Raw genomic sequence first — 22,827 nt, 5'->3', positions numbered from 1 at the left:
TTAGTGTGGACGAGGACTGGAAACCATTGGAGGTACTAAGGGACAACAATCAATGAGAATGCTAGCCCTGAGTGAGTTTTAATCTCATTGGCATGTGCTCAAGTCACAGAACTGCTTCTTTCATAGACTGAACCTGACTGTAATCATTATTTAAAAGAGAATTTTTAAATGCACATATTATTTCATTACTGTGCTTTCTTTTTGCAGAGCAGAAGTTAGTTTTGAATCTAAGTGAGAAAACTGTTCTTACATGATGTAACTTCAACAGTTTGAGTAAGACGACAGAATACTCAGACACAAGCAAGACCTGCCTCTATGCAGCTTAGACAGAGAGCAGAATATTCAAACATGTGTATCTTGCACTTAATTTAAACTGCGTGGTTGGTTACCTATCTCTTTGGCAATGCAGTATAAAGTTTTATTACTGTGAAATAGAATAGGGTAGGGATTTATGTCACACAAAAATGAATTTCCATGGATGGGAACACACATGAAATAATTTAGGTAAGCAGTATGTCAAATGAAAATTTAAGATGTTAGAGTTCGTGATGCAAAGGGAGGAAGCCAAGAGAAAGTTTGTGTAATAGATGATAAATATATCATCAGAAGGAAAAAAGGACCACAGTTGCTATAGGAAATTATTGCTAATATTGAAAAATTGTGAAAAACATTAAAAATGAGTTTTAGGGCCAAGAAACCAAAGCAATTGATTATTAGATCAAGAGGAAGTTCTTATTTGAATGTCAATGGAAAATATAACACTTAAAATAAATGTGAACTTTTACCATTATACCCAAGAATGGATGAAAACCACAGGCCTATAGTTTCTGTAGGTTTAGCCATTAGGGACATTTTTTTAACTTTTCTTTTGCAGAGGTTACCGAAGGAGCAGCAGTGAGCAAAGCATCTGTCACTTCTGCAAAAATCCTTCCAATTTATTGATTCCCTTTTTGTTTCAAAGCTGTCCTAATTGTGAAAAATAGGATGTGAGTATAGTCACTCTCTGAACACTCTCATGGTTCCCTGCTGGTTTGCAGTGTAACTTGGGTATGATGGGAGGTTGTGAAAATCTTCTTTTTGTTATTCTGTACTTCTTGCCTTTTTTTTAATGTCTGTGTGAAGAAACTCATAGTAGTGGGTCTCTCACATTGAGTCAGAGAAGTCCTACTGTTAATCTGCTTTCACTTTTCTAGTCCTTGAACTTAGGCTACAGTTTTCTAAAAGCTGGTGAAAAAAATACTATAGTATTTAAAATTTAATTAGTTAATTTATATATGGGGCAAAGGACAAAGATAAGGAGATCTTAATGTGTCTGACTTGATGTCATCCACCAAAAGAGGGAGCATGGAGGAGGAAGAAAAGGTTTGCCAGGCACCAATAAGTAATGCTTTTGATTTAGGACCACTCATAGATAAGGTGGCTGCAGGATGTGTAGGTTTTGCTAAAGTGTCCAAGAGCCTATAGACCCTACAGGTTTGAAGCTCCAAAGAAAGTTCTGTGCTAGAGACAGAGATTTGGGAGCTATGTGTGAGGAAGCGGTAGGTGGAGTCCTGAGACTGGGTGAGATGACTGGAGGAGAAGTTGTGACGAGCAAACCCAGAGTAGAATACTAGTAAATTCCAATACTTAAAGGCTGGACAAGAAAAAGGAGCGAAAGAAAAGACGGGAGGAAATTGTGAGAGACAGAATGGGAAATCAAGCCAGTATTGAGGAAAGTAAGAGTAAAGTGTTGTAGGGAGGGGCTGTGGTGAGACCAATGACAAATAAAACAGCAAATGTCCAAGGAATCTGGTTCATAGAAAGTCAATACTGACACAGAGGGTAAAGTACCAAAAGTACAGTGATCTATTTGAGATAATAGTTTATAGCTATAATTTCATAAGTGGTAGAGGTGATAGAAGCCCCATGCACAATAAATAGCTTAAGATATTTTTATTAAAAATCTCTTAGTTCTCATATTTCTCAATTTATCTCTTCACCTATATCCCTCCCTTTGGTACTATTTTAATTTTTCAAAATATTGAATTTGTACTTTATTTTGATAGCATGGATATTAGGAAGGCAGTACACAAAATATATTAAAAGGCTGTGGTTGTCACAATAATAGTTGCATGCTGGCACGCATACACACACACACGTCATTGCTACCTTCTACCTAAGTTGAACAGCACAAAAAGGTAGGATTTGTTTTTACTCAAAACTGCTTTACCACATTCCATAATTTTCAAATGAGGCATGTTCTATTTAGGATTTATTCAACTAGCTAGAGTCCTGCAGAGGAAGAGAAAAATGAATAAAACACGTGCAATCCTGGAAGATCTTACATATCAGTAAAGAATTCATTACAAGGTGAAAACACAGTCAAAGAGACATAAAGTGCCTTGGAGGGAAAGCCAGTCTCTGGTTTAGAGGGTTCTTAGTTAAGGTAATATTAGTTTTTATAATACATAAACCTCCAAATTTTAGTGGCTTAGTACAATGGAAGTTTATCTCTTGCTCATGCAAAGACTGGCCAGGGATCCAGATTGGCAGAGGCTCTGTCTTCTTTAGCACATAACTTCCAAGGTCACCGTGTGACCGGCAGCCAGCCAACTGGTCACGAGAGAACAGTCATTGCACAGGCACTTTTCGTGGACTGGGCCTGGAGAGGCACGTGCCACTTCTGCCGACATCCCACTGGCCTGAATTGGGTCATGAGAGAGGGCTGGAAAATGGAGTTTAGCTCTGCGCCCAACAGAAGAGGTAGGGTTTTTTTTAATACCTACAGGTCGGAGAAGGCCTCTGGGTTGGGATTTAGACTTACTGACAGTGAGGAAGTCCATAGAAGAGTGATACAGAATGGGAAAGGAGGGGACAGGATTGAAGGGACAGTCAATTCCAGCATCATCTCCATGCATGGGCCCATAGTGCTGGTTAGGACATGTTAATATAAGCAACTGAACAATATTCTCTCATCTGAGAAAAACTGTGTATTTCAGAGAAAAATTCTGCAACACGTAGTAGTTTACTAGATATTGAATGTTAAAGTAGAGAGGGATCATAGAGTTTCTTCTTAACACCCCTCATTGCAGGAGGACCCTGGTGAGGCCTTGCTGTCTGGCCTGGGACCCAGTGAAGCATCATCAAAACTAGCATAGAACCCAGGCCTTGGCTTCCATTCCATGCTCTTTCAATGAAGGAGAAACAAGTTTTAGTATTTGGGGGTGGGAGGACTGAGGTTAAATTCTGTTCACCACCAGAGAAGTATGTAGAAATATCCGTGGAGCTTCATCATAAATTGTTTCTGTCATTGTATTTTAAATTCTACTGTCAAACTGAAGGAAGTCTGCTGATGTAGAATCTCTTCCATGGCAATCAGTATAGTCCATATTTATTTCCTATTTTTTAATCTTATTTTTATTCAATAGATCACTGTATATGTCCTCTTCTCATGTCTCATGTATACATTTAACAGTACAACTATACAAAACAAGGATAGATGAAATCAACATGCTTATTGTTATTCTTTTACCTAAATATTAGCAGAAAGAGGGAACAAAAGGTGACTGACAAGTGAGTGGTATGGCTATAATTGAGTTTTGTTGCTTTCATTGTTACAAAATTTTAATTGGCATGGATACTTAAATGTATATCAAAATGCATGTCACAGCTTTTGTACAAAAATAAATTTGACTTTAGAACATGTTTTCTTATGTGAGAATGATAAATTATCTCAAAACTTGTGATTCTTTACTTTTAAAAAATCAAAAGGTCAGTTCTTTAATTAAAAGATAAAGGAAAGTACTCAGTGTTCGTGCAGTCAAATCATTTATATCAGGATAATCTAGCAACCAAAAAATTAGAAAAAAAATAGGAGGGGAGGGATTCAGTCTGTCTTCAGAATAATTGGCCTAAGAATGACTTCTTTTGTAGTTTCCCAAGATCCACTTCTAGCTGTCTCCCATCTCAGTGCAAGAAAGAAATAATACTGAGTACAACAATGAATTTATTATAAATTTACTCACATCAGTTTCAATCGTGGGGTTTAATTATTTTTTCTATTTAATAATAAGTCTCTTATATGTTAACATTCTCTTTTCCAAAAACAGTTAGTATGAATATATGGTGTAGGAAATACAGGTACAGTTGCCCCCCCCCCCATATCTGTGGCTTTCACATCCTGCGATTCTCAACTGCAGATTGAAAATATTTTCAATCCTCAATTAACTGAATCTGCAGATATGAAGGGCTAACAGTATGCATTGTTCTGTGCTGTTTTATGTAAGGGACTTGAACATCAAGGATTCGGGTATCTGCTGGGTTGTCCTGGAACCAACCAGTTCTCCACAGACACCAGGGGACAACTGTGTGGGTGTGGGTGTGGGTGGGTGTGGGTGTGTATTCATTCTATGTGTATATGATGAATAAAATACTGCATTGGAGTTACAGTTGACCCTTGAACAATGCAGGGGTTAGGGACAACCCCCACATAGTCAAAAGTATACCTTTGATTCCTCAGAAAGTTGACTATAGTCCTTTGTACCCATGGGTTTCACATTCATGGATTCAACCAACTGTGGCTCTAAAACAGTATTTTTGATCTGCAGTTGGGAATCTGTGGATGGGGAAGCCAACTATACTAGTAACCTATTGCTGACAAGAAGTCTTACCAATAAAATAAACAGCTGATTAATACATATTTTGTGTTAGATGTATTACATACTATATTCTTACTATACTATACTATATTCTTACAATAGAGTAAGCCACAGAAAAGAAAATGTTATTTAAGAACATCAGCAAACTATTGAAAAACTCCACATACAAGTAGACACATGCTGTTCAAACCTGTGTTCTTTAAGGGTCAACTATACTAGTAAGTATGTGTTGTTAAGTGCTACAGAATACAGCTGTGTATACTTTCAGCCCAGCCTGTTTGACAGTCTTCGTGTATTTTTACAGAGGCAGGTTAGACAATTACTTTTTATACCCCTTAGATTATGGCAAGGCATTGCAAAGACCATTAGATAATGAAACACAGCTGAACATATAAAAGCCAGATCTGAGAATGTCAGTTGGCCGAAGTCTAGGGATCTAGCTGCATCTGGGTGCATAGGTGATGACAATGCCCTACAAACCTGGGTACTAAAGAACTGCCCTCTCTCCACACCCCTGGGAAGTGGTGTGGATATTGTCTCATCCACCTAATGTTCTGGCAAGCAGCAGAGGCTTATTGATAAGCTAATGCTGAACTGAGTGCAAGATCATTCCACTTCCCATGTAAGAATTGCTCTTCTGTGAGGTTCCAACCAGATTTTTGGACCTGCCATCTAGTGGCCACTGCAGTCATAAGGCAACCATAACATGTTGGTCTTATTTGAAACCTAGAGTTGAAATGTGTCCACCTATTAAGCTACAGTCCCCTCCTCCTCCATTAGACACACTGCCGTTTTCATAGAGCAGCTTCAAATCAGAACATTTGTAATATTCACAGGAAAAAAAAAAACAGACTTTTCACTGAAAATGATACACTTCCCACCTGGAATTTATAAAAGAAGAAGAAAAGAAAGAAAACAAGTCTTCCATTATGGAAAAGAGGTGTGGAGTGGTGAAGGGGAGGGGGAGGAAGGGATCGCTGGAGAGCAGGCATATATTCTGTCAAGTAGTTCTACTTGTGAGACTAATTCTTGCCAACTGTGCACCCAGCAGAGTAAACCTCTTATTTTGCTGCTTTTGCTCTGATCCCCCACATAGCTGTAATATTCTAGTTTTACCCTGTCCTATAAACCACATAGGTATTCAATATGATACATAAAGTTGGCAAAGGAACAATTTACAAATGACTTAAGTAGGTAATTATTTATTAGAATATAGGTCTACAGAAGTTTATGTTACTGTAGCAAAACCTGGTAAGAAGGTTTTTTTTTTTTTTTCAGTGTTTCTATTATAATCCCTGGTTATTAGTTTTCCTTTTCCAGGGACTTATGAGTGGAATGCAAAAACTCACAGTGGGCTATTATTATTACTTATTATTTTTCAAAGAAAGATGAACACACAAAGCAAAGGCCAGTTTGTGAACCACGCCAGACAGTCCCTAGCCCCAAAGACCTCACAACATAGCTCTTAAGCAGGTCTGAAAAATGCAAGACAGAATGAAAACAGATGGGTGAATGATACTTATTCAATATTGTAAATATAGAACTCAGTGGTGCAGGTGTATCTTCAGATGTTATTTGAAAGAAAAGACAGAATATCTTGGCATTGGGCCATTTATTCATAAATATTGTAAATTTCATATCATTTGAGAAACTATTCTAAATATACAGGATGGTTTGAAAGAAGGTGTGAGAGCCGATCTCCTCAAATGAGACAAAGGGCACATTGAGTGAGAAGCAGGACTGAACATAGAGAAAATGGGGAAGAACCAGGTCAGGGATGGAGCCAAGGAAAAATTAATCCCAAGGGAATATATAAGGATTGGTGGAAAAGAATTGTGAGAATTTTTTTTAAATAAAAATCAAATCAACCAAGAAAAAAGATGATCTTGGCAGCTATGTCCTGAAATATTATAATTACCAAGAGACTTCAGGAACCATAATGACAAAGACAATGCTTTGGTTATGGAATTCGTAGTGCAAGGGCACCGGCTTCTGTGTGGTAGACAGAGGGCATGGTGCAGAAGACAGTAGGGAATATAATAGGAAGAATAGTCAGATTTAGCCTAAAGCAGAATAAAAGGTGGGAATGGAGTCAAGTTTTTCAGATTGTTAAGGAAGACAAGGTCAATGAAACTATCCAGTAAAGCCATGATACTTTTTTAGAACATCCGTTACCCATTGTGTATTCATGTGTTCATTATGGCTACATTAAATTAGTTGTTATGGAGTGTACTACAGATATAAGTCAGGATTACTGAACCAAAAACAAACCTATGTTTAGACTGAAAAGATAAGATTAACACACCATAGCAATCAGAACATATAAGACAGCTTATGTTATTAGGCACAGCAGCGTTCTCAAGAAGAGCGAAGTCAGCAGGCCTCAGAGTAATCACGGAAAAGCTATCCAGGAGGTGAGACCCCACTCAATCAACCTTGCAAAGTTGGGGGGTGGGAGAGGGACTGGCATTAAAAATAGGGGAGACCTGTGATGAAATCATCAGTACAGAAATTAACAAGATGTTTTGGGAAGCAGTGAAATGTCCTTACTGAGTGAAATATATGGATTGAACAGAAGAGTAAGGAGAAAGAGGTAGGATAGTAAAGTGAGGCCAGTGTGTGAAGCTGAGAGAATAAGGATTCATCAGCATGTGATGGAGGCCATTCATTAATTCATTGTAGAAATACTTATTGACAGTACAATATGTCTCAGACACAAAATAGACAAGCCTTTCCCCTAAGGGCTTTCATTCCAATGAGGGAAAATAGAACCTTCTTCCAACAAAAAGCAAGCAAATAAATGAAAAAGATAATTTCAGATAATTATTAGTGCCATGAAGAACATTAAACTGAGTGGCAAGAGTAGTGATGGCCCAACATAGGTAGAAAGAAGAGTAAATGTTTGAAAGCAGAAATTCTTAGGACTTGGAGATAATTTGAATGGAAAGGACAAAGGGACATGACAGGTGATTTATAGCTCTCTAGCCTGGGAAGCCCAAGGTTTGCTAACACCGGTCGTGTAATCTGGGAAGATGGAAGGTAAGAGAGGAAAGCTCACTATTCCCATAATCACACCTTGTGGCTGTGATCTACTAAGCCCCTGGATGCCGCCCCCAATTTCTTGAAGACTTTAGCCACTATCTCGCTAATGCCCTTTTTCATTTCTAGCTCATCACAATTCTTGGTCACATCTGAGTCTAAATGTAAAATCCTTCCAATACCTTGCCTCTCAGTCTCTCAGTTCCTTGATTCTCTCATGATCTATCTTCTACCATGCCATAGCTGCTCATTCCCATGTATGTATTTTTCACCTTTAAAAAAAATTACCAACAATTACAGCTTTTCCATAAACTTAATTTCAAACATCACATTCTCCAACCACCACCTAATATTTTCACAGCCCAATCCCTCTGTTCCCTATATTACAATTCCTAAAACCTGCCAGGACCTCTAGCCCATTGATTCTACCCCTAGCCCCTCATAGTGTCACTTCCATATGGGGCTTAGAGTCCATGAACAATGATTTTAATCATTTCCTTGCATATACCCTGAATTCCCTTGATCTTCTCTTGCTTCGCTGTTTTTTCCTGACAGATCTAAACTTCAGCAATCATACGCAACTCCCTACCTATTTCACGCTTGCATGCCCACTGGAAGTGGCTGGAGAAAAACACAAGTAAACCGATGACTCTCAATTTAGACTCATGATCACTCAAAGAGCTTCTTAGCTCTGCTCTGCAGTTAGGTTATGCTTCCTTGTCCATTCACTTTCCCATATCTCTAGAAGAGTATTTCATATCTTTCCCTCTCTCAAACTTCTAACACCTCCTCCCCTATTCTTACTCTCAACTTGTGACCCTCCTTCCCACTTCACTGACAAAATAGAAGCAATCAAAAAAGAACTTTCACAAACACTCACTCTCCAGCACCTACCCTCCCATCTGTATTCATGCCCACATACTCTGTTTTCTCTTCTATAACTGGGGGGGCACTGTTTGCTCCTGTCTCAGCGCACCCCTCATTGTGCATTACATTCCACCCCCTCTCACATAATTACAAACAGTACTCCCAAAAGAGCCCCCCTTTCTCTCATTTTAGCAAATTTTCCCTATCTACCAAATTTGTCCAACATGTGATTTCTCTCAGCCTAAAGAACACTCATCTGACCCCACACTGCCCAGCAGCTACTGTCCCATTTTTTTGATTCCTGTTACAACAAAACTTCTCAAGAAATGGTTACAATCACAATAGACACTCTCCAACCCAGTTTTCTATTTCTCTCTCGATTCTTCTCTGTCTTTTGCACCCACCAACATAGTAAAACTGTTCGCAGTAAGATCACCAATGGTTTCCATTTGCCAAATCCATTAACCAATTTGCAGTCTTCCTGATCTCTCAGCATCATTCTGCTTGGCTCTTTATTCTTTCTTCATTAAAACACTTTCTTCATTCGGCTGTAAGTCCACCACACCTGATTTTTTTTCCTACCTGACAGCCCATTTCTTCTCAGTCTGCTTTGCTGGAGTATGCTCATTTCCCCAGTACATAAACACTAGAGAGTCCTAGGGTGCCCAATCCTTAAACCTCTTTATTTCCATTCACGCCCTTAATAATCACACTCAAGCTTCTGGTTCAAGCTTGTACCTCTAATTCAGGCCCTTACTCTGAATTTTGAACTCACATTTCAACTACCTACTCAATATCTCACCATAAGCCTACTAGTCATCACAAATTTAACATCCTCAAATGGAATTTCTTATTTTACCCAACAAATGTGCACTCTTCCCCACCTCGGGAAACATCTCCATCCTTAGAGTTGCTCAAGTAAAAAATTATTTATCTCCCATCCCTTTATTTCTCTTATAACTCCAACCTATCAACAAATTATGCAGTTCTATCTTCAAAATACACCCAGAATCTAACCACTTCTCATTCTTACCCCCTCTACTACCCTGAATCAAACTATTATCATCTCTTGCCTGGATTATTGCAATAGCCTCCTATTGATCTTTTCTGCTTCTGGCCTAGCCACTTACAGTCTGGTCTCAAAAGGGTAGCCAGAATGATTCTTTGTGATCTGTGTAATGTAATTTAGACCACGTCACTCCTCTGCTCAGAACTCTCTAATGGTCCCTCATCTACTCAGAGGAAAAGCCAAAGCCTTTGCAGTTGTCCAGAAGACCCTGTACATTCAGTTTCTCTATTACTTCTGTTCCTCATTTAGCACTTTGCCCCTCATTCATTCTTCTCAAGTTTCCTTACCCTTCTTGCTTTCCTACTACCATTGAATATTTTACCGCAGGGCCTTTGCACATGCTTTTCTCACTGCCTGCGATGCTTTTCCCAGACAAAAACTGTTTGCTCCCCATCTTCAGATCTTTGTTTAATTTTTACTCCTAAAAAAGGCCTTTCATAACCACCATGTTTAAAATTGTACCACCTCTGCCTTGACTGCTGTGGCTCTGTGGGCTGTCAGGGCACAGGCGTGGGTTGCGGGCCGGTCCCCTGTCGAGGCACGTATGAGAGGCAACTGATCATTGTTTCCCTCTCACATTGATGTTTCTTTCCTTCCCTCCTCCTTCCCTTCCCCTCTCTCTAAGAATAAATAAATAAAATCTTAAAATATTTGAAATAAATAAAATTGTACCACCTCCTAATTCATTTTTCTTAATTGTACATACTTTCATCAGATATAATGTATGTTTTACTTACATATTTATTTCCTCTTACCCTGGGATATAAAGACCCATGAGGGCAGGGTTTTTGGCTTTTTCATTTTTCAGTTTGGTTTGTTTTTTTTCCTGCTTTACACTTTTAAGAAATCCCCAGGGTCTAGAACAGTTCCTGGTTCATAAAGGGTATTCAGTGAATATTTTGCTGGATGAATTAAGAGAAAGAATGAGTGTTTCTTTCCCTGAGTTCGCAGGTGTGTCTATTAATGTAAAACTTAATATCATGGCATGGGCCCCATGATTCTCCAAAGCAAAATTTTCAGATTCTTCAAAATTAATTTTGAAAGTAAAAGCACTTTATGCAGGTTTATCCAGAATATTAAATAGGCTACTATTTCTGTTCAGAACCCAAAACAGCAACATCTAAAACACTTATTATTTTTTCATTGGTAAATGTTTATCGGGGAATATGGGTGTTGTAGACACAAGTAGTGACATGTGCAAAGACTCAGAAACATAAGAGGACTTAGTACAATGGACTGTTATCACAAGTGGCAGATAACGGAGGCCTGAGCTGATGTGGTACACTGGGAATGAGAGACCTAGAAATGTGACAAACTTCAATAAATAAAAGGACACTAGACTTAGGAGACCTGGTTGATAGGAAAAACAAAATACAGTCCACATTTATCATGCTATAAAGTGGAGAGTGACTTAAAAGAATTAGGTAAGAGTAGAGCTTGAACAAAGAGGACATGAGCTATAAAATTCTCTTTGTAGGATATAGGCTAAGAATTCCTCATTGTTCTTGTTATTATGAAAATAATCAGTGTATTCATTAGTGACTCTGGAAGAATCATTCTGGAAGCTATTCCCAAGTCAAACCCTCTCATTCTTCCAACCTCCTGACAATTGAAATAGTTTGAGATTGCAAATTTTCTACCTAGTAACCTCACCCTTTATGAAAGTGATGTTTCTAATTTTATACAGCTATTATTAGGATATTAAGTAGAATAACGTGTGTATATAGATAGCTATACACACATAATAGTTTAAAATTCAACTAACTGTAAATATTGGTTTCCTATGCCAAAACATCCTTTGGTTATTAAATGAAATTCCATTTGAATTACAAATCTGGTGATTATTTGAGGTGTGATGAAAGGCAACAAACGGTTCCCAGGTAGGGGACTTGGGTGATGGGTGAATGGTGATGCTCTTTGCTTATGTAGGGAACATAGAAGGGAGAGAAATGTTGAAGGGGAAGATAAGTCAGCTTTGGACCTAGTGAGAGATCCACTTGGTGTTTCCAGTAGGCCATTTGATAGAGAGGGTTAGAGGTCAGGAGAAAACTAATGGCTCAAGATATAGATTTGAGATATATTAACATATTGATGATGATTAAAATTGGGAGGCATGTTTGTTCTTTATTTCCATGTCTCTGGTTCTGTTTACTCATTTGTTTGTTTTGTTGATTAGGTTCCACTTATGGGTGAGATCATATGGTATTTGTTTTTCAGCCCCTGGCTTATTTCCCTTAGAGGGCAGAGGGGAGGGGGACAATGGGGGAAAGAAAGGGAAGGGGCAAGTCAAGGAACATGAATAGAGGACTCATGGTCAAAGACAACAGGGGATTCACTGTGGGATCCGGGGTGAGGGGTTAGGTAGGGCAGAGGAGAACAATGGGGGAAAAGGTGGGACAACTGTAATTGAACAATAAAAAAAAATTGGGAGACATGGATTCCAGTGGGCAGTGGATATATGTATAATGTATGAGTATTACGACATCACCAAATATAGACCTGGACATCAAGGAACTTATAAGCACTTACACAACATTTTCCTAGGCTGGTTTTCTCTTAAATTTACTGCTACTCATCCCCTACACCAAACTGCATCCTATCTCCAACCTTTGTTTCCATTCAAAAAGTCTGCAATTCAACACTTGGACCCTTTATACTTCAGACATGCTTTTATCTCCACAATAACTGTAGACCTCAAAATTGTATACAGAGAAAAAGTATACTTGAGATCACACTGTCAGTGAACTCTAAGCTCTCATTATTTTAAGAAACTATGGAATGAACCTGTTGGCATTGTGAACAATGTTCCATAATTTATGTATTCTCTAAGAGTTTTGTCAGACTTTCTTTGACTGGCGTGCATCATATTCATCTGTTAGAGCATCAAACCATTGGGATGTTTAAGGAGACCCTTGTTAAAAAGTGAGAGGGAAATCATCTTTATTCTTTTTCTCTCCACTTGCGGGGACAAAAACAGAGGGTCTCACTTATTTCTTGAAGGCCCCAGCCTCCCTGTAAGTCAGCCAGTTTTATTTTTCTCCTAGATTCCTTTTTTTTTTTTCCTTGCTTTGAATCATTTAAAAAGTGCTTTCTTACAATACCACTTTTGCCACCTCTATACCTTGGTAGGTTCACTTTATTTACTTCATTATTTTAGAATACCTTATGTCTGGTCTTTTTCCTCACACTTGAAATTTTCCTGACAAAGGCAGGAAAGTTTGTTTTATAGTAGCACTTATGGTCTCTGTTGTCCCAAATTTCTAGAATCTGTGGTTTCAGGGACTTCTCTTTGCTGTGCCACTTTACTAGCAGTCTCACATTCTTTTTTGTGTCTTATCTTTATCCCTCAAAAAAAAAAAAGCTGCAAAATTTGTCTTTCCCACCCATCATAAGGCCACACTGTTAGTGTGTTCAGTCTCTATGGCAATGGGACGCATGCTATAATACCAAGGTTTCTGGAACCACCATCACAGTGGGGAAATTGGCACACGCACTCCTCTGGCACCACGGAAGTTGCCCCATTGAAACCAGAATCAGATACTACTATTTTAATATGCAGGGCAAGGAAGGAAGCAAAAAAGATGCTATAAACCCGGTCGCTCTACAGGCACAATATTGGGTTTTGGTGAAATTCTTAAAGTTGATCTTACTTATCATGTGTAAAACTAGTCTGATGTGCAGATCCTGACCAGACATGAATAGAATGGTTAGATTGGGGTGGGGGCACTAATTTTACCTGAAATTAGGATATATTCTTAGATAAGCTCAGGGTAATTCCAATAAGATATAAAAACTGCTCACTGACATTGTAGAGACAAACTTTTTCAGATGCTTTCCCCAGCAACTACGTTTGACCTAGTGAGGACAAAAGGCCAAAATGACTGTCTCTGAACTTGGTTTAGAGTGAGGACACTTTGGTTAGGTCATGAAGGGAATTCGAATGAAACCAAGAGACTCCTCTGGCTCTTTCCTCCAGGACTGAACTTCCTCCCAAACATGTGGAGGACCACACTCCCAGGTACAGTCCAGTAGAAACAAAGGGCCTAAAAGGAGAGCTCTATACCACTGGCCCTGTTGAGATTCGAGGGGCCAGATATATGTTTGTTGTGCAGGGCTGTCCTGTGCACTGCAGGATGTTTAGCAGCATCCCTGGCCTCTGCCTACTAGATTCCAGTCGCAATTTCTCCAGTCTTGACAACCAAAAATGTCTTTAAACGTTGCCAAATGTTCCCTGGTGGGGGCAATTTTTGCCCCAGGTTAAAAATGACTGGCCTAAAGCACAATTGTGGTATAAGAAAAGAGAGTTGGAGTATTCCTTCAAAGGCCCAGAATATTCATTCAGCAGGTGTTTACTGAGTCCCTACTGTCTTCCAGGCACTCTTTGTTGTATCAGGGATACAGCTCTGAACAAACCAAGTCCTGATCTCATGGGGCTTACATTCTAGTGGACATACGCCACACGTTTTTGACTGGCTGGTTCCCTTTTCCTTTATAAAGACTAACAGCAAATGCTTCAAGCCAACTGAGGGCCAAGAAAAGAAAAACATGAGTTCATATTTGAAGACTCTTTTACAGTTTATGGACCTCAAAAACGGCTTTGATTTAAAAATGAAACTTGGCAAGTGATTAGTTCATATGTTTTAGTTTATAATATGTTTTAATCATTTTGGGTGTTTTCAAAACAAATGGTGAGATTAGGAGGGGGGGTTTCTCTTCTATTTTTGGCTCCTTTCCTCTGGAGAGTCCTTCTCATGCTTAGTGTTGGTGTTCTTAGTATATTTGAAGAACACTTTAAGTATTTGAAATGTGTACATGTAGATGAAAAGAGATGAGGAAGAGGAAGCATAGAATTCCATGATCCCTGCTCAGACCAATGCCCATTCCCCATCCCCAAAGTAGTGTTCAGGCATTACTTCCTCAAGGCAGCCTTGTCACAAACCCTTCCTGACAAAAGCCCCTGACCCATGTACTCTCCTCTACTCGTCATATGATATCCTTACCACAGTCATAATTAAGGGATGGGCTGTACAATGAGTTGATCAAGTGTTTCCCTTTAGGATGCAAGCTCAGTGGGGGTCGGCGCCATGCCTGCTCTGTCCACTGTCGTTCTATCTTCAGCACAGGGGCTGGCACACAGGCAGTACTTAAGAAATTCACATTCAATAACTGAGCAAGCAACCCAGCTTTGTGGGGTGTCCTGCCCATATACTTTTAACCTGTGCCATCCCCACTCTCAGACTTCATTGCGTTGATCATTATATTATAGATGCTGAAATAACATGTAAAACCTTAAAACCGTGCTTAAATCAGAAAGTCCAGAAAACTGCTTAAAAGTTCATTCATCTTAAGAATAGTTCAGGGTTATATAGAGACCACAGGAATGTAAGGGAACTAACAGGCCATTGTATTTAGGAGTATATATATTTTTATGCATTGATTTTAGAGAGAAAGAGAGAGGAAGGGAAATAGAAAGAAAAAGACATCGGTTTGTTGTTCCACTTATGCTCATTGGTTGATTCTTATATGTGCTGTGACCGGGATCCAGCCTACAGCCTTATACCCTTAATGTGTCATGACTATGCCCTAACCAAGTAAGCTACCAGGCCAGAGCCAGGAATATTTTTAAGTATTACTAATACTCAGAGCATCGTTCAAGAGACAGGGGGTTTAGAGGATAAATGTTTATGTCAGTGTGGGGCAAAAAATAAAATTATGTAATTTAATTTTTTGTTTTCTTTGTTGATGTTTGTTTCCCTCATTAGAATTTAAGCTTCACGAAGTTGGAGAACTTGTCATATCAATAACTTTATCCTCTGTGTCTAAAATGGTATTTGACACATAGTAGGTATTGATTATAAATATTGATTGAATAAATGGTAGGCATTCAATCAATCCTATGTTAATTGATAGAGTAATTGCTTATCAGTGCACCAAAAATGCAGTAACCTGCTCTTCTTATTAATTCATTCCACAAGTATATTTTGCATTTTTCCTACACGACATACTTCTTAATATCCTACCTAGACCAGTACCTAGTACATGGTAGGTACCCAGTGAGTATTTGATGAGTCAGCAGGGTTGGTTCCTTGCCCAGGGCTCTAAGAAGAATCTGTTCCATGCCTCTCTCCTAACTTTTGTGGTTTGCTGGAAATCTTCAGTGTTCCTTGGCTTATAGAAACATCACCCTGTTCTCTGCCTTCATCTTCACATGGTGTTCTCCCTGTGGGCATGTCTGTGTCCAAATTTCCTCTTGTAAAGGATACCAGTCATACTGGATTAGGGACCCACCCTGCTTCAGGATTACTTCATCTTAACTTTATTTATCACATCTGCTATGACACTCTTCCCAAATAAGGTCACATTCTGTGTTACTAGAGGCTAAAACTGAAGCATATGAATTTGAGGAGAGCAGAGTTCAATTCATGACACTAAAATAGTGGGGATCTTCAGATAGTAATATTTTAAAGGTTAATTTCTATTTTGACAACATCAGCTTATCAAAATAATATCTGATTTTATGATTCTGTATGGAAATTGACTTCGTGATATTAACGGCATTTACTATATAATATGAAAACTTGTGTTTATAGAGAGGAAACATGAAGAAAGGCCAAGAGGCATGAATGTACGTAGCACATTTTGTTACATAAATGGTGTGTGCCCAGACAATGGATAATGTTGGGAACACTGTTGAGATTCTGAAGGGGTTTGTATGTGAACCAAAGCTATTTGGACTTGACTTTACAGTCATCAAGAAACCAGCATAGGAGTCAAAATTTCTTGAACTATGGAAGAGTAGAAATAGGGTGAATTTAGTGTATGTAAATTGTTCATCAATGAATCTGACTTTTTAAAAAAGAAATAAAACAGTGAGGTTAAAGAATGGACCTTGGGAATAGCAATTCAGAGGTTTTTGAGTAACCTTGGAACTATAATTAGAAACAGCTAGAGAAACCAGATTTTGCTGTGTTGAGGAATAAATCAGAGTTTAGGAAGCTGGAAGGTGCTACAAAGGAGGGAAAAATCAGGTCCACAGAATACAGTCTTTTGTTTGTTAGTTATGGTTATTGTTTGTTTTACATGAGAGCTGCTGAAGCATGTTGGCAGGCAGCGGGAAAATGGAAAATATAGAAGAAAGAAGGGGTAATTGATACAATAAGATCCTGGAGAAGGCCATCTATGCCAGAGAGGAAGTCTCTGACATGTTCTGTGTGGGTTCTGACAGAGACGGAGTGATGGGAATGCCATTTGTTTGCCTCTGTCTTCACTGTAAAAAATGGGGGAGGGGGGCAAGGTTAATAGTGAGAATGGAGGGTAGGAGGTGCATTATACGGAGTTAGAGTGATAAATGGAAACTGGGAAATGAAAAAGGAAACTGACGAGGAACAAATGAATTGTAAAGTAGCTCCGAAACCCCAGCTCAAGTGGAAAACCAGGACTCTGGAGGTACATCGGGCCATCCAGTTTTATCATTTTCCTCCTGCATTGCTCAGTAGCCTCGGAGCTGAGGAGAACACATGCGAACAGGTTCATCTGGGCTCAGGGACTGGCTAGGTGCAGTTGAGAACCACAGAGGAGGGAACTCATGGAGTTGTGCATGTGTTTATGGCTAACAACCATGAGGGTCTAGACTGGTAGAGACAGAACTGGAGACTAGTACTCTAGGAGAAAAGAGAAAAAGTGAAAATCAAAAAGTCATGGTGAGTAGATAGAGTACTTATTTTCTGGAGGCATGTGTCTTCCAGGAAGGAAGCCTGCTGCTGCCATACGTATCTTTTGCCATTGGTCCCAGAGAAACCACTGAAAGTAGACTGAACACTGGAGGACAGAGACTGGCCTTAGGAACATAGTCTGGAGGTCAAGGTTTCATTCCCAACTTTGCCAATAACTTAAGGCTGCTATTATTACCACGTTATCATACAAGCCTGGTCCTTACTTAGGAAAAGAATGTCCTCATGTATGTAAAAGTAGAACAAATGGGGACCTCCCATGGGGCTATGATGATAATTACAAGAGGTTAATTTTGTTTACTTTTCCTTCGGAATCCAAAAGTGTACTGATGTTTTCTCAAAGCATGCTCTTTTGTTTCTCTTAGTTTATGATTCTTTATTTTCTTCTGTTAGAGAGTCTTCAGAGCTGGCAGCCTTTTCCTTGCTTCCTCTTGTCTTTAGGCATTGAATGTTGTTGTATGTCTCAGCAAACCTTCCCTCTCCTAATGACCAAATAAATATTCCCATAAGCTTTGTATTGGACTTTTTTTCAATAAGACAGGGCTAAAAGGTTGGTGTTTAGTTAGGGAATACTTTTACATACCCTGCAGATAACACCACATGACAAATCTCTCATGTCCTATGTATTCACATGAACACGGGTGTCTCTCTGTACCCTCTCTGGTATTCATCAGGGGGCCCCTGCTCCTGTGGGCCCTGCCTCTGTATGTCAGACCAACATGTTACTCATTGGGAAATACCATGCCGTAGTTATCCTTAACTTGCTTGAGTGACTGCGATGAACATAATACACAGGGTTTAGTTGTGTCCTAAACCCTATGAGAATTCCTAAGCTCATGATATTGTTTACACATAAGTTCAAAAAATAATTGGGTGGGCATTTCAACAGATGATTTTTAAAAGTCCCTTTTCCTTTCAAATATATGTCCTTATGTAATTTCACCCTCCTCCACCCCCACCCCCGTTTCTTTTCCTACTCATGATTCTCTTATAGCTCTTTCCAGCAATGCTAAAAACCAACTGGTCCGGAGATTAATATGACCAGACATACCATGAATTTTTTAAGTCTCAAAAGTCCCAGATTCTAGTCCATGATCAATCATATATACATTGTATTCTCTTGTATATATAAATGTACAATATATTATCATGTCTTTTTTAAAATACATTTTTTAAATTTTACTGACCCCTAAGTTGCTCCTAAATGCTTCTTTGTTATAAAGAGGCAGAACAAAGACCTGAAGGATGAAGGGGGGAAGAACATGAAGTGATAATGGAAAGAAGAAGCACTCTAGGGAAGAAGGAAAACCAGTGAAGGAGGGGAAAAAGTAGTGATTTCCCTTTTCTCCTCAGAGTGCTTCTATGTTGGTTTTGATATTCCTCCCTCTAATGCCCCCAGATGATTTCTTCCTAGCCATTTGTTCTACAACAAAATATTTTGTTCACTGCCAGCAAATATCTCCTACCTATCCAATGGATCAAAATCTCCTGCCCTAGCAGCTTAACATCCTCTCCAGCCTGCCAAGCAAGCCCCTTGCCCACCCCTTACCCTCTGGCCCTGGGGACCCAGACCCAGCGCCATTAGTCTCACCCTGCCCAACCTCATGCTGGCATGGAGAGTGTTAACGCTGATGTGAGTCTGAAAAGAACTTAAGCATCATTTAGTTTTACTTTATTAACATTCAAAATATAAACAGGTAAACAACATGTTGAATTCATTAATTCTTCCTCCACTATTTAGAATGATGAAAACTGCATTTTTTACAAAGGGATTGATTGGTGTCATGTATGTATTTATTCACTTCTGTTTATGCAAAATAATAAGAATATTAACATGGAGGTAGAACAATGGTGTTTATAATTCCATCACCATTGTTTATATAAGGAGGAAATATCTGAAAAGAAACAGGGAAAGAACATTTGCTGCTCTTTACATACATTAAATTCTTCCATTTTTGTTTAAAAGGGTATGAGGAAGAATAAAAAGTTTAACAAGTTAAGGAGGGTTTATACCATGTTCACTGACATTGACCTAAGAAAGCTAGGTTAAGAAAAGAAAAATAGTTAGAGAGGTACCTTCTTATAAGGAGCATAGGGACCAGGGACATGTATTCCATTAATTCCTCTCTGAGATCGAGATGACTTTCATGAGGTTATGATCCTCTGTGGGGTGCTGAACTGTTCTATCCCAAAGAGTAATGAGGGTTGTGTCTATGAGAACATTGATTCATGATTTGCCTGTAGCTCAAGATATGCTTTCTAGGGGCCAAGGCCCCATTAATTGTTTCAAAAATAAACATAAGAAGGAGAAAATACTGCTTTCAAATAAGATTGTAAGGACCTATTTCAAATACTTAAGTAGTTCTAGGATGACCTTTATAGTATTTTCTTGACTATTTGAGAAAAAAATTGTAGTTGGGAGTGGAGAAAGGGTTCCCTAGCTAAGTAAAAATTACCTGAGTTGATAATATAGGCCACAAAGGGTCAGGTCATTCATGAGGGCTTAATGGATCTCACAGGGCAATTGAAAAGAATGAATGGAATAAGAAGCTGTTATGGGGAGGTTGTTATATTTATTGTAACTTACCTAAGTGGGCTAACAACCTGTCAGTGATCATGGAGACACAAAAACTCTCTAAAACATACATTAGAGCGGAAGATCCTCGAGAGCAAGAACAGCATCTAATTAGCACAGTGATTAATAATAAAATTTTTAAAATCTGTTAAATTAATGAATAAATACAACCTCCATCTGGGCAATGCTTTGCATATTCTCCCTTATCTAGACTAATTCTCAAGGAAAGTTCAGAAATATTGTTAAGTTCAGTTATAAATACTTTTATCTCTCCAGTGAAAGTGTTGAGTTTTAACAAGGGTGCAGTCACTAATTTTTATTGATTTATTCCTTTTAATCCCCATTTACATTCCAATTTCTATCCACCCTCTTAGGTTACCCTATTCTATTGCCAGTTGGAACAATTTTGCATGAAAGCGATAGGAAATAAGATCAGAGAAGTAGTAAGGGGTTGGGCCTTATAGACCATGGTAAAACTTGGAATCCCAAGCACCAAGGAGCCTGAAAAAGTCTGGTCGTCAGGGAAGCGTCTTTGAAATCATAACAACCCTATTATAGGATGACCAGATGAGGCAGCTCCAGCAAAAGGCTGGAGGCAAAGGTGTATGTGCTGGAATTAGGCTGTGTGTCAAATGTAAAATTCTGACCAGTGTAAATAAAATCAAACTTTGCCTCACTGTACCCTGTCTTTTGCCTGTTGGGCCAGTTTTAACCACCTTACACTCCCAGTTGGCAGCCATGCCTTTGAGAAGCTTAAATCACTCCTCAGAGGAAAGCAAGGTTGAAAGTTCGCACAAGACTTGCACATTCTGTGACCACATCCTACCAAAATGGGCAATTTTGCCCTGGCCCAGTGGTTCAGTTGGTTGGAGCATCTCCAAAATGTTGCACACTCCATCCCCGGTAGGGCACATACCTAGGGTACGGGTTCAGTGCCCCATCGGGGCACATATGGGAGGCAACTGATCCATGTTTTTCTATCACTCTCATTCACTCACTCTCTTCTTTCTCTAAAAATTAATAAAGAGATCCTCAGATGAGGATTTTAAAACAGTTTTTTAAACAAAACAAAATGGGCAAATTTGCCACACATACTTTTGAGAATGGGAGAGATCTGACAGCTGGCCTAAATGGGACACTGAGGAGAGGTCATTTTCCTGTCCACTTATGTGTAACTCTTTAACACTCTGAAGCCATGACGTACAAGTGTAACTGAGGGAACTAGCCCAGAATTTTTCTTCTCATGTACCAGAGATGGGAGACTTAAAATCTCATGGCTCTTTCAATAGCTCCTAAAAGAACTAGAAATTGTCTGGCTCCATTTGTCTGGCCAGGATGTACTTCTGTGATTTATCCATGGAGGTTTTTAGCAGAATCTCACACTTAGTGTCTAAATTAATGATATTCCTTTCTTTTGCCATGACAAAAACCACTCTACACAATATACATTATGTTAAAGATTTTTTATTTTAGCATGTGGACATGTTCTGTTAAAGCTTTTTTGGTTTCATCATGTTGACAAGCTGATTCCATTAAATCACCCTCCATCATCATGTTCACTTTTTTTTCCTTTTCGAAAAGTTAGAAAACAGCGATCATCTTAGAGTTTTCAAGGCACTCACTTTGGCCAAAAAAAAAAAAATCTGGAAAACCATGTGCCTATTCCTTTCCTTGAAATGGAAAAAAGATGAGTTGTGTTATTCTTCTCTTTGGGACCTTCTCTTGAAACTCTTAAAGATAGGGAAGGAGACTGGAAGTCTTTTTAATTTTTTTCCAATAAAATAGGATTTAAAAAAAATTTTGGATAAAGATCAGACTTCTCTATCTCAGTATTTATTATGGATTACTTGTTATTTAAAATAGAAACATCAATAAGTTGGGTGAATAACATGAAAGAGTTTACTTTAAATATTTTTTAACATTTCCACACCCTCTGATAAAATGATTTTTGGTAATGTTTTAGGGCCACGACACTGGTTTGAATTAGAACAGCTACACCCCAAGTCTCCCACCACCATGAATTTCTCACTGAGAAGGGAAAAAAAAATCATCTGATCATGCACTGCTGGGTCATTTAAAGCACTAAGTGGATGTGTGAAATGAGGGGAAAAATGCTCGATATGGGGTTAATTAGCTCTGTGGTATTGTGGGTGGGTCACTTCCTCAGGACCAAACCATGCAGGAGAAACCATGCATGTGCGTGCAGACTTAGAAAATGAAAAGGAAGCTACAAACCCTCAGACTCTGGGGCACAAATGGATTGCCCTTGGGGACAAGAAAGTGAGTACTTTGGGCTTCACTGGTCAGAGTCCAGTGGACTTCCCTCGGAGTGTCTGGTGCAGACACTGAAAGTGAATCCGAGGTTTCAGAAAGCCCTGGCAAATCAGGCAGTTTTCTAAATTTACCTCTGGGGACTCTTCTTAAAATCGTATCTTGCTCAGTTTCTTTTGATGTGCCTATTTTTTAGGTTTCATCTTGAAAACAACATAATTTTTTTCTGAAAGTAAGAGGGAATCCTTCCCATTTTCATAATTGTATTTGGAGACTGCCTTAGGTACCCTGCCTGCTGAGATCAGCTGGCCATGGTTTGCCCTGAAGGATTCCCGCTAGGTTGTTTACAAGCTAATCCTTTCATGAAGTGGGAGGTGAAAGAGCAGACAGAAAACATCCTCAATTCCTAAAGCATTGATAGGTGAATGGGAGAATTCAGGTATTTATACGCAAATTTCACAGGCAGAGTTTTCTAGGGCAGAAAGATCCTGTGAAAAAGTCTCCTTGCCCGTATGCTAACAAAGAGCTAGGAAGCAATGGAGATGAACCATGAGGAAACCACTAATAAAGAATATGTTAGTAAAGTTTCTATGTATTTATGTTTCTGCCTAACTTACTCTGACATCATAGGAACAACAC

General features: G+C 38.9%; 1 protein-coding gene across 8 annotated transcripts in view; it reads left to right on the top strand.

The window, feature by feature from the left end:
- Positions 1-22,827, top strand: part of ZBTB20 (zinc finger and BTB domain containing 20) — a 708,962-nt gene that overhangs the window by 481,838 nt on the left and 204,297 nt on the right. The gene's annotated exons all lie outside the window — the stretch shown is intronic.

The sequence above is a fragment of the Phyllostomus discolor genome, chromosome 2 (genome assembly GCF_004126475.2).
Source record: "Phyllostomus discolor isolate MPI-MPIP mPhyDis1 chromosome 2, mPhyDis1.pri.v3, whole genome shotgun sequence".
In the NCBI taxonomy this organism is placed as follows: domain Eukaryota; kingdom Metazoa; phylum Chordata; class Mammalia; order Chiroptera; family Phyllostomidae; genus Phyllostomus; species Phyllostomus discolor.
The sequence above is the reverse complement of the archived record's forward strand: the minus strand, read 5'-3'. Positions and strand labels throughout refer to the sequence as shown.